At 41.7% G+C, this 13,198-nt stretch overlaps 1 protein-coding gene across 7 annotated transcripts in view; it reads left to right on the top strand.

Moving 5' to 3' along the window:
- Nucleotides 1-10,232: 10,232 nt before the first annotated feature.
- Nucleotides 10,233-13,198, top strand: part of LOC139539623 (polyamine-transporting ATPase 13A3-like) — a 70,582-nt gene continuing 67,616 nt past the window's right edge. For 5 of the 7 annotated variants that reach the window (XR_011667971.1, XM_071342735.1, XM_071342733.1 and 2 more), the window contains exon 1: nucleotides 10,233-10,461. The gene's annotated coding sequence lies outside the window, so the exon portion shown is untranslated. The remainder of the gene's footprint in view (nucleotides 10,462-13,198) is intronic. The other 2 variants (XM_071342731.1, XM_071342732.1) reach the window with 2 other exon arrangements.

Raw genomic sequence — 13,198 nt, 5'->3', positions numbered from 1 at the left:
CTTGAAAAGCTATAGCAAGACTTGAAAATGGCTGTCTGGCATTGATCAACAACCAACTTGACAGAGCTTGAAGAATTTTTAACGGAATAATGTGCAAATTTTGTACAATCCAGGTGTGCAACATACCCAGAAAGATTCACAGTTGTAATCGCTGCCGAAGGCGATACATCTCCTTCACATAGAGTTGATCAGGCTGTTGATTGTGGTCTGTGGAATGTTGTCCCACTCCTCTTCAATGGCTGTGCAAAGTTTCTGGATATTGGCGGGAACTGGAATACGCTGTCGTACAAGTTGATCCAGAGCATCCCAAAGCATGCTCAATGAGTGACATGTCTGGTGAGTATGCAGGCCGTGGAAGAACTGGGACATTTTCAACTTCCAGGAATTGTGTACAGATCCTTGCTACATGGGGCTGTGCATTTTCATGCTAAAACATGAGGTGATGGCGGCGGATGAATGGCACGACAATGGACCTCAGGATCTCGTCACGGTATCACTGTGCATTCAAATGGATTTCACATGACTGGGAATACAGATTGGTCACAGATACCTTAAAAAAAATGGGCCTCACAATGGGCCTCAGGATCTCATCACGGTATTTTTGTGCATTCAAATTGCTATAGATAAAATGCAATTGTGTTCGTTGTCCGTAGCTTATGCCTGCCCATACCATAACCCCACCGCCACCATGGGGCATTCTGTTCACAATGTTGACATCAGCAAAGATGTCATCAGCCCCATACACGTGGTCTGCGGTTAGACGTACTGCCAAATTCTCTAAAACAGTGTTGGAGGCTGCTTAGTTTCTCTACCATAAACTGCCTCCAATGTTGGTATAGAGAATTTGGCAGTGTGTCCAACCGGCCTCACAACCGCAGACCACGTGTAACCACGCCAGCCCAGGACCTCCACATCAGGCTTCTTCAGCTGCGGGATCATCTGAGAACAGCCACCCGAACAGCTGATGAAACTGGGTTTGCACAACCAAAGAAGTTCTGCACTGTCTCAGGGAAGCTCATGTGCTTATCATTCTCACCAGGGTCTTGACCTGACTGTAGTTTGGCGTTGTTACGTTCCCCAGTTTCTGTGTTGTGGGTTTGTATGAATGTGTATGTATTTCAGGAAATGGCTTCCAGGATTCCCCCAAGCAGCTGATTGGTCGGCCCCATTACAGATTGGAGCTGACCCCGTGAGAGAGAGAGAGAGCGTCTTTGATGTTCTGTGTTTGTTGTTGCTCAGACAGTTTTTGTAAAGTATTTTGTAGCCGGTCCTGCGGAGGTATGTTTATGTTAAAAGGACTGTTTTGATTATTGAAATTGTTTGTATTATTCTGTTTTTGTTCCCAGGGGGGAAGGGGAAGGCATCTTGGGAGTGCTTAGGCCTGCGGGCATACATATACCCGTAGTATGTGTCACGCCCTGACCTTAGTTCCTTGTTTATGTCTCTATTTTGGTTTGGTCAGGGCGTGAGTTGGGGTGGGCATTCTATGTTTTGTTCTATGTTTTGTATTTCTAGGTGTTTGGCCTGGTATGGTTCCCAATCAGAGGCAGCTGTCAATCGTTGTCTCTAATTGAGAACCATACTTAGGTAGCCTGTTCCCACCTGTGTTTGTGGGTAGTTGTTTCCTGTTGTGTGTCTGCACCAGCCAGAACTGTTTCGGTCGTTATTCTTTGTTATTTCAGTGTTCATTTAATAAATATGGACACGTACCACGCTGCACCTTGGTCCTCTCCTTCCAACAGCCGTTACAGTATGTACTCTGTCTATGCACACTAGGTAAGATCTGGGCGGATCATCCCCTGCATTTTGGTTAGTGCGCCAGGTGGTGCTAGTTAGGTAAGTTGTGGGTAGGTAGGTAAGGTAGGAGAGGGGGCTCTTTAACTTTAACTTTCTTTGCTTTGGTTCCGTCCAGACCCTTTTTCTCAAAATGACCGTGTGAAGGAATAAATTCCCTGTTAATGGTAAAATTCTCTGTCTCAGTCATCCTTACCCGCACCTACAGTCACATAACTCTTTCACTCCACAGGGAGTTGAGTGTAGCAGGGTGTTGTGTTCCCTCCAAGAGGTGTGCGTAACAGGCGTCATAACTGACTTCAGTGGGCAAATGATGGCCATTGACACACTGAGGAAGTGTGCTCTTCACGGCTGAATCCCGGTTTCAACTGTACCAGGCAGTTGTGTATGGCATTGTGTGGACGAGCAGTTTGCTGATGTCAATGTTGTTAACAGATTGCCCCATGTTGGCAGTGGGGTTATGGTATGGGCAGGCATAAGCTACGGACAATGAACACAATTGCATTTTATCTATGGCAATTTGAATGTACAGAGATACATGATATTGCACGACCCCATATTGCAAGGATCTGTACACAATTGCTGGGAGCTGAAAATGTCCCAGTTCTACCATGGCCTGCAAATAAATGCTCTGAATGACTATTTTTATTTGGAATTTAGGATAAATGTTGTCAGTAGTTCATAGAATAAAACTCAATTTTTAATTTTACCCAAGCACATACCTATAAACAGTAAAACCATAGAAACTGATAATTTTGCAGTGGTCTCTTAATTTTTCCCAGAGTTGTTTATATATATTTTAAACGTCAAGAGGAGGGCCTTTAAATGTTTTGCCGCAAGGTGGGAGGGTCCCACAACCATATATCGCTTAGGAACCACAAAATGCTGGAGCCGGCCCTGGGAGTTTGTTTTGTGCCAGACACAGCATACTCTTCAATACAGGGTGTCATTTCAATCATAGAAACATAATTCATAGAATGGACTTGCAATTTAGCTGGTACACCATTGACATTTTTAAAATTGAATTTACATTTTTACTTCCAATTAAACCAGAAATATGGCTGCTGGTCCACCCACAGTCGAATGTCAACTTTAATGGGAATGTCTATTCTAGTATCTATATTTCTAAGATTTCAATAGGTTTCCTATTAAACATTTTCTGATGTGTGAATCTTTAACCATCTTTATGGTACCATTTGAAAGTTGAAGTTGAATTGGATTCACATTTTAGTACATTTATCAGCCAAAACATGACGTCCACCCTGTATTCAAGAGCATGCGTAGTGTCAACCGATGGTGGGCACAACAAACATCTCTGTAAAATAGGTTCTAAGCTTCAACATACTGTATATGAACATGAAAAAAAGTGTATGCGTTTTTAGATATTGACATTAAAGGTAAAAATCTGTTTTTAAGAAATGTATGAAATAGTTTAATCAACCCTAGTTTGACAAAGCTTTCAAATTATATCAAACTCAACCGTTTCTCTTTTTCAGTGATGAAGACGGATGTCTAATGGTATGGTATGCAAAGTGGATCAATTTTGAGCACCTCTATCTTGTGAATGTTTTGGCATTCAGGTCAAAAAAGTCACTTTCTGATCACCTACCACATTCAAAAGTCACTTACCACATTCAAACATGTATGAAAGGGGTGCTGTCAGAAAGGGATTGAAATCATGTGGAACGACTCATAAGCAACCTGTCAACCTCATAATTAGGAGAAGAGTTTAGAATTGTTAGGGTGGTGATTGTGCGATGTCTTTAGTGCCTTGTGGGAAATACATTTTCTATTGGCACCCTTTTGTCCCTCACATCTTTAGAATAATGGAGCTCTCTGTGGCTCCGCTGAAAGCAGAGTCATGGAGGATGTAATTTAATCTGAAACAATTGCAAATGGTGTGAGTGAAAACAATTGGAACTTTATACTATTCACCAAACAGGAAAAAGCTAATGATGTGAACCTCCCCTGGCTAAGTGTGTCAAAGAGCAGTAGGGCCCAAACAGGGGTTCAGAACATATTGTAGTTAACATGGCTTTTAATTGAGTCATTGTCATTTTGTCAGCAGTGGCATGAAAGAATTTGAGTTTTTTTCATCCAATTACTTAACATTTCAAATGTTATTCTTTCCCTCTGGTTAGAATTTACCAAGGTCTGACAAAGGTCAGACGTCCAATTACTTAGTAATATGGCATAATCTTCAATCACTAACACTGACAAATCAACTATAAATGGGGATGGGCTGGCAGCCTGCCAAATGTGTTCCTATAGGTCTGAAGTGCTATTCTTATTGCAGTGCCTCTGCCTACACTACCGTTCAACAGTTTAGGGTCACTTAGAAATGTCCTTGTTTTCCTTGAAAACATACATGAAATGAGTTGCAAAATGAAGAGGAAATATAGTCAAGAAGTTGACAAGGTTATAAATAATGATTTTTAATTGAAATAATAATTGTCCTTCAAACTTTTCTTCTGTCAAAGAATCCTCCATTTGCAGCAATTACAGCCTTGCAGACTTTTGGCATTCTAGTTGTCAATTTGTTGAGGTAATCTGAAGATATTTCACCCCATGCTTCCTGAAGCACCTCCCACAAGTTGGATTGGCTTGATGGGCACTTCTTACGTACCATACGGTCAAGCTGCTCCCACAACAGCTCAATAGGGTTGAGATCCAGTGACTGTGCTGGCCACTCCATTATAGACAGAATACCAGTTGACTGCTTCTTCCCTAAATAGTTATTGCATAGTTTGGAGCTGTGCTGTGGGTCATTGTCCTGTTGTAGGAACGCCGTCCACAAGGTATGGCATGGTGTTGCAAAATGGAGTGATAGGCTTCCTTCTTCATTATCCCTTTTACCCTGTATAAATCTCCCACTTAACCGACACCAAAGCACCCCCAGACCATCACATTGTCTCCACAATGCTTGACAGATGGCGTCAAGCACTCCTCCAGCATCTTTAAATTTTTTCTGCATCTCATGAATGACGTTCTTTGTGATCTGAACACCTCAAACTTAGATTAGTCTGTCCATAACACTTTTCTCCAATCTTCCTCTGTCCAGTGTCTGTGTTCTTTTGCCCATCTTAATCTTTTATTTTTATTGGACAGTCTGAGATAGGGCTTTTTCTATGCAACTCTGCCTAGAAGGCCAGCATCCCGGAGTCGCCTCTTCACTGTTGACAAATAGTACCCGCAAAACTGATGTTTTGCGGGTACTATTTAATGAAGTTGCCAGTTGAGGACTTGTGAGACGTCTGTTTCTCAAACTAGACACTCTAATGCACTTGTCCTCTTGCTCAGTTGTGCACTGGGGCCTCCCACTCCTCTTTCTATTCAGGTTAGAGACAGTTTGCGCTGTTCTGTGAAGGGAGTGGTACACAGCGTTGTACGAGATCTTCAGTTTCTTGGCAATTTATCGCATGGAATAGCCTTCATTTCTCAGAACAAGAATAGACTGACAAGTTTCAGAAGAAACTTATTTGTTTCTGGACATTTTGAGCCTGTAATCGAACCCACAAATGCTGATGCTCCAGATACTCAACTAGTAAATAAGGCCAGTTTTATTGCTTCTTTAATCAGAACAACAGTGTTCAGCTGTGCTAACATAATTGCAAAAGGGTTTTCTAATCATCAATTAGCCTTTTAAAATTATGAATCTGGATTAGCTAACACAATGTGCCATTGGAACACAGGAGTGATGGTTCCTGATAATGGGCCTCTGTACGCCTATGTAGATATTCCATAAAAAATCTGCAGTCTCCAATAGTCTTTTACAACATTAACAATGTCTACACTGTATTTCTGATCAATTTTAATGGACAAAATTTTGGCTTTTCTTTCAAAAACAAGAAAATGTACAGTTTAATTTACAGATGTCGGAAGTTTACATACACCTTAGCCAAATACATTTAAACTCAGTTTTTCACAATTCCTGTAATTTAACACTAGTAAAAATTCCCTGTCTTAGGTCAGTTAGGATCACCACTTAATTTTAATAATGAGTAATGCCAGAATAATAGTAGAGTGAATTATTTATTTCAGCTCTTATTTCTTTCATCACATTCCCAGTGGGTCAGAAATGTACAAACACTCAATTAGTATTTGGTAGCATTGCCTTTAAATTGTTTAACTTGGGTCAAACATTTCGGGTAGCCTTCCACAAGCTTCCCACAATAAGTTGGGTGAATTTTGGCTCATTCCTCCTGACAGAGCTTGTGTAAATGAGTCAGGTTGTAGGCCTCCTTGCTCGCACACACTTTTTCAGTTCTGCCCACACATTTTCTATAGGATTGAGGTCAGGGCTTTGTGATGGCCACTCCAATACCTTGACTTTGTTGTCCTTAAGCCATTTTGCCACAATTCTGGAAGTATGCTTGGGGTCATTGTCCATTTGGAAGACCCATTTGCAACCAAGCTTTAACTTCCTGACTGATGTCTTGAGATGTTGATTCAATATAGCCACATCATTTTCTCCTCATGATGTCATCTATTTTGTGAAGTGCACCAGTCTCTCCTGCAGCAAAGCACCCCCACAACATGATGCTGCCACCCCCGTGCTTCACGGTTGGGATGGTGTTCTTCGGCTTGCAAGCCTCCCCCTTTTTCCTCCAAACATAACGATGGTCATTATGGCCAAACAGTTCTATTTTTGTTTCATCAGACCAGAGGACATTTCTCCAAAAAGTACGATCTTTGTCCCCATGTGCAGTTGCAAACCGTAGTCTGTTTTTTTTATGGTGGTTTTGGAGCATTGGCTTCTTCCTTGCTGAGCGGCCTTTCAGGTTAAGTCGATATAGGACTCGTTTTACTGTGGATATAGATACTTTTGTACCTGTTTCCTCCAGCATCTTCACAAGGTCCTTTGCTGTTGTTCTGGGATTGATTTGCTCTTTTCGCACCAAAGTATGTTCATCTCTAGGAGACAGAACGCGTATCCTTCCTGAGCAGTATGACGGCTGCATGGTCCCATGGTGTTTATACTTGCGTACTATTGTTTGTACAGATGAACATGGTACTTTCAGGCGTTTGGAAAATGCTCCCAAGGATGAACCATACTTGTGGAGGTATACCATTTATTTTCTGAGGTCTTGGCTGATTTCTTTAGATTATCCCATGATGTCAAGCAAAGAAACACTAAGTTTGAAGTTTGGCTTTGAAATACATCCACAGGTACACCTCCAATTGACTCAAATTATGTCAATTAGTCTAGCTTATAAAGCCATGACATAATTTTCTGGAATTTCCCAAGCTGTATAAAGGCACAGTCAACTTAGTGTATGTAAACTTCTGACCCACTGGAATTGTAATACAGTAAATTATAAGTGAAATAATCTGTCTGTAAACAATTGTTGGACAAATTACTTGTGTCATGCACAAAGTAGATGTCCTAACTGACTTGCCAAAACTGTAGTTTGTTAACAAGAAATTTGTGGAGTGGTTGAAAAACGAGTTTTAATGAGTCCAACCTAAATGTATGTAAACTTCCGACTTCAACTGTAAGTGACCCCAAACTTTGGAACGGTAGTGTACCTTTATATTTTATAATACTAAATTCTAGGCTAGGCCATAGAGCTGTAAAGTTGTTTGATCTTATTTGGAGAACAAATGGGCTAAGGATTTAAAGTATTTTGTTTTACAACTGAATGATATTGAAATAATTTGCATAAATCATGAAGTTAACTGAAATAATTTAGGTCGTTTTGCATTTCACTAATTGCTCTTGCATTGAAATCCCATGAGGAAATAAGGCCTTTTGCAATTTGCCGGCTGCATAATCTCACCACAGGACTCTGGCTCTGTTTCTTCGTACTCTAAAAACAACCCCAGCCACAAGAAAGCTGTTTGGAATTTGCTTTGTATTGTGTTTCTCGCTCATTTCTGCTGAGTGCTCGTTCTAGCGGGGTAGGGGTGAGGCGGAGGGGTTGAATTGTTCAAGATTTGCATTGTGGCCCGATTTGTTCTGCTGTTAAAGATCTTTGATTAAAGACTGAGGCAGGGCCAGTCTGCCTCGGAAGCAAGCAAAATGGTTGCCTAGTCTATAGGGGATTCGTCACTTGGCTCTGATATTTTGGGAGCTGTTTACAGTCTCCTGTGTGATGCCTGCTGGTCAGGGGCTTGGCTCAACATTTTGTACACTGCTCTCCAAGGGCTGAGGAGTTGATTGGTTGAACATGTGACATCATTGAGTATCACAGTTTGCAGGTTGAAGTGAAAAAATTAACATTGTTGTGTTTTTATTGCAGTGTAGAATATTTCCCTAGAGAACAAGAACACAATCATGTGATTAAGATGTAGACATAAACAACATGTCATTCATAGTGAATATGCATAATTGATAAACAGTATCTCTGCCCTATAACAAAACAACAGTCTTCTTTCCAGTGGGATTTTGAAAAAGCAAATGCAGTGGAAAAAACTGCCAAAAGAGCAAGAGAAAGTGTATCAGTTTCCCCTGCAAGAATGACCAAAGAACCGAAGCCCAAAACCCACTGGTGTCTTTTTCTGTGGCATCATTGGACAGACTATAAAGAGCATATCAAGCAGAGTGGTGACTGGAGTGGTATGATCATTTCAAACACTGGTGAATGACCTGGTAATAGTTCCTCATTATATCACAGTGTCAGATCTGTGTTTTGGATTGTGACTATATAAGGTAATAAAAGTGCAAAAAATGTATCTGTCATCAAACTTTGTGTTTTTATTGTCATGTCTCATGCTTTCATTGGGTGTCATTTAAGTTATTGGTTTGCCATCATAAGTGTCCTGTGGAGTTTACATAACAATTTAGACACTGATCCAGCAGTTTGTTGTTTAATGAAATATTGAATGACTTGGTTAAATGGCTCATAGACACATTATATGGCCGTGTATCTGTCTTGTTATTCTCTTTGTCAGTGTGTCGACTACAAATGTTGTTAACGCTCCTCAGATGCTCAGGTGGCCTTGCAGACAGCTTGCCTGTTATGGGTTTGCACCGCTCATTAAACGGATGACACCCAAACTCCTTATCAGCCTGGCTTTTGCATGGGCTGCACTAACTAACAAGACCCATTAGGGATGTGTCACCGTAGACCTCCCCTTATAAAACAGTGTCACTCCCTGGCCGCCTCGCAAGGTCAAGGGTTCACTTCCTGTATTTTACTAGTAAGGCCGGGTTATCAGGGCTGAACTGGAAAAGGCCCAGCAAACCTGATAAGGGCCAGACTAGACGGAATGGCCTCCTCCGTCCTTCCCAGTAGCTCCCACTCCCCTGCCTGTCTGGTCCGTTTCTCGAACTGGCGGCTGGGTAGTACAGTGCCAGAGTCACAGACTTGTTTTAACTGATGGGCATTCAAGTGACTTTCCTGGGTTCTGATAATAGGACAATACATAGATTAGAGCAAAGTTGTGAAGCACATTTTTCTCCACTCCATTACATTTCCTTTGGTGAAATGTCTGCTGAAGACATTGGTCTGTGATAAGAACGAGGGCTAGCCAAGCAATTGCTGATAAACAGTAGGCATTTGCCATTAATTTAAAACCTCTCGACTACATCAACATGAATTCTCGTGACAATGAATGGCAGTGTCCTCATGACATTTTCTTTTATATTGCACATCTATAAAGGCTTATTACCATATTTGTCTCAAGCTCCTTTGACATGCTGATAACAGAGACAGCACAGCACACATACAGAGTACATGCAGGTCCTGAAGCCCTGTCACTGCCAGTGCCTTGTGTTCTGATATGTGTGTGTTCTGATGTAGTCTGAATGCTGAGCTGGCATTGCCCAGCCTCTGGGCTGTGAGGTGCCAGGGCCTGAGGTTGATCATTTTCCCTTCTGAGACTAGGGAAAATTAAAACAAACTGTCCTTCCATATAAATAGTTGGAATTCTGTTTGCACAACTGACTGGGAGCAAGGATTAGAACATCTGAAGCAGCAGTCCTGAATGGGCTTTCTTGTTTTTCTTTAGGATTGGTGAGTACGTCATTGGTCGCTCGCTCTGAGGGAAGAGAGATATTATAGCCGGTCTAAACTGTATGAGTTTTTGCTCGTCATATGCTATGACAGACTGTTCTCGGTAGTTTCAATAGATCTCATAATGTTCTGCCATCCAAAGTAAAATACAAGAAATTGCCTTGTTCAAGCAATTAAGCTATATTGTCTGGTCTTGAATGTATCCATGTTATTTATACAATAATATTTCATGCAAGAGGAACACACCTAGTCAGATGGAATCATGAATGGAAAACACCCTTCCATGCTGTGGGTATGCATGCCGACGTACAAGCATGTATGACATGTAGATTGTAATGTTTAAATACAACAAATGTGACCCCAGCGAGGTGAATGAAGATATTGTGATGATAATATAAGGCAAAAATATGTGCGCTATTTGACCACGGAGTTTATAATCGCGTATGTTCTTTCGTGATCTCATATCCTGTGCCTCACGCCCTCACTTCCTCTTAGTAAGTGAGGAAGTTTCAGGCAGTTAATTCGACGCCTCATTCGTTGTTTCACTGAGCTGTCAACATTTAATTGTGAGGTGACTACATTCGATATAAAATATATATAGCCAGCTAGCTAGCTATACTTCTCTGCAACAACGTTTTTCTTTTTGAAAACAGCTGCTCTCGTCTTACTATGACTCTCAGGTGATCGTCAAAGAGTCCAGGTGGTTCTGGTAAGTGTCTTTATTTAATTTGAGCTCTCCACATTACCCCATCCATGTGTTGGAGATTGCTTGCTTGCTTGCTTGCTAGCGAGCTAAAAGGCTGCGTTTAAACAGGCAGTCCAATTCTGATATTTTTCCACTAATTGTTCTTTTGACCAATTACATTCACATCAGCTCTTTTTCAGAACTGATCTGTTTAGTCTAAAGACAAATTAGTGAGATAAAAATTCTGAATTGGGCTGCTTGTCTAAACGCAGCCTAAGAAAGCTAACGTTAGCAACTAGCCACAGTGTCAGTCATGCTCAGCCATACCATAGTAGTGTAGCCAGTTCTTGTGTATCACGAAATGGGGATTCCTCCAGTCCGTTTGGTGTGTCTCCTGTGTTTCACATTGACAGCTAAACTAGAACGAGCGTCTTAAGCTAGTTATTCATCGAGCTCATTTAATTTCTATGAGCGAGCTAGCTTTGTTACTCTGTCATGTTGGTCCCCCTCTCCCTATTATCTGAGAACATTAGCTAGTTAAGGTTACTTGGTTAGCTAGCGAAAAAATGTTTTAGCTGCTATTGTATGCAGTTCATCACTGCTTTGTCTGTCTAAAGTCACTAAGATGACTAACATTAAATAACACAAGCATTTGCTTTTGTTACTTACTAGGTAGGTAGTGCATGGGTGCCTAACTTTGTCTGAAAGTGGGGGTGCAAAAGCTTGGGAGAGTGTGTCCCCCCCAGAAAATTTGAGTGTAAACATTTCAACACAGTTTCTTAATAACAGGGGGAATCCATATTTATGAACGGAACACAACTATTTTTCTTAGGTTTAGCCACAAATTATACTGGAAAATAGCCTTTTTTGGTAAACATTATATACTGTATACAGAGATATTTGCAAAAAGCCACAGGATGTTTTTTCAATACAATTTTTTTTTTTTATACATTTGAATACTTATATGTACTTTAAGTAAATACCTGCAGTCAACTTGCACAATACGTTAGGAGATAAAGAACATTGCGTTCTAAATTTCACTTGTCACAATATTATGAAGCTTACGGTAGTCCCCAGTCTCATGTCACGTGGTGTTTGTCCGGAGCCTTGTGAGTCACTCACTGTTGTGCAGCATGCGCCAGGTGATCTAATTACTGTAAGGAATTCACAGCTACATTTTTGCCAGCTAGATATCTTATAACTATTAAGTTAACTGTCTAAAATGTGCTAAATGCTCTGCAGATGTGCATTTTGGTTTGCTAATTTAGTAGGTAGTTAGCTATCTAGTTATGTGGTTAGTTATGTCCTAAATCAAACATTTGCTTGGTAACAGCATAGAATCCCCTCGTAGATCAAGAGCCTTGCTGCCTATTATTTGTTTTGCGTGTGCAGCAAACTGTGAGTAGCATTTTTGAGTAACTTATTATAATTTTTTTAATTTAAATTTCGGCAAAACAGTTAAGAACATTATTATTTACATATACTTGTATAGTTTAGGTCAGAAGCTCTACAAAATGTTTGCAAAGTGCACATTAGCATTTAGTTAGCATTCTCTATGGAATTGTACATGTACACTGAACAAAAATATAAACGCAACATGGACAATGTGTGGGAGCACTGGTTGGTCGGGCCAATTGAGGTAGTATGTACATGAATGTATGAATGAAAGTGACTATGCATATAAGATCAACAGAGAATAGCAGCAGCGTAAAAGAGGGGTTGGGGGGGGGGAACACAATGCAAATAGTCCGGGTAACCTTCTGGTTACCTATTCAGGAGTCTTATGGCTTGGGGGTAAAAACTGTTGAGAAGCCTTTTTGTCCTAGACTTGGCACTCCGGTACCGCTTGCCATGCATTAGTAGAGAGAACAGTCTATGACTGGGGTGGCTGGGTTCTTTGACAATTTTCAGGGCCTTCCTCTGACACCGCCTGGTGTAGCGGTTCTGGATGGCAGGCAGCTTTGCCCCAGTGATGTACTGGGCCGTACGCACTACCCTCGGAAGTGCCTTGCGGTCGGAGGCCGAGCAGATGCCGTACCAGGCAGTGATGCAACCAGTCAGGATGCTCTCGATGTTGCAGCTGTAGAACCTTTTGAGGATCTCAGGACCCATGCCAAATCTTTTTAGTTTCCTGAGGGGGAATAGGCTTTGTCGTGCCCTCTTCACGACTGTCTTGGTGTGTTTGGACCATTCTAGTTTGTTGTTGATGTGGACACCAAGGAATTTGAAGCTCTCAACCTGCTCCACTACAGCCCCGTCAATGGGAATGGGGACGTGCTCGGTGCTCCTTTTCCTGTAGTCCATAATCATCTCCTTAGTCTTGGTTACGTTGAGGGATTGGTTGTTATTCTGGCAACACCCGGACAGGTCTCTGACCTCCTCCCTATAGGCTGTCTCGTCGTTGTCGGTGATCAGTCCTACCACTGTTGTGTCATCTGCAAACTTAATGATGGTGTTGGAGTCGTGCCTGGCCATGCAGTCGTGGGTGAACAGGGAGTACAGGAGGGGACTGAGCACGCACCCCTGGGGAGCTCCAGTGTTGAGGATCAGCGTGGCAGATGTGTTGCTACCTACCCTCACCACCTGGGGGCGGCCCGTCAGGAAGTCCAGGATCCAGTTGCAGAGGAAGGTGTTTAGTCCCAGGTTCCTTAGCTTAGTGATGAGCTTTGAGGGTACTATGGTGTTGAACGCTGAGCTGTAGTCAATGAATAGCATTCTCACATAGGTGTTCCTTTTGTCCAGGTGGGAAAGGGCAGTGTGG

The sequence above is a fragment of the Salvelinus alpinus genome, chromosome 15 (assembly GCF_045679555.1).
Source record: "Salvelinus alpinus chromosome 15, SLU_Salpinus.1, whole genome shotgun sequence".
Classification (NCBI taxonomy): Eukaryota; Metazoa; Chordata; class Actinopteri; order Salmoniformes; family Salmonidae; genus Salvelinus; species Salvelinus alpinus.
Note: the sequence above shows the minus strand (reverse complement) of the source record. Positions and strands in the feature narration are given on the sequence as shown.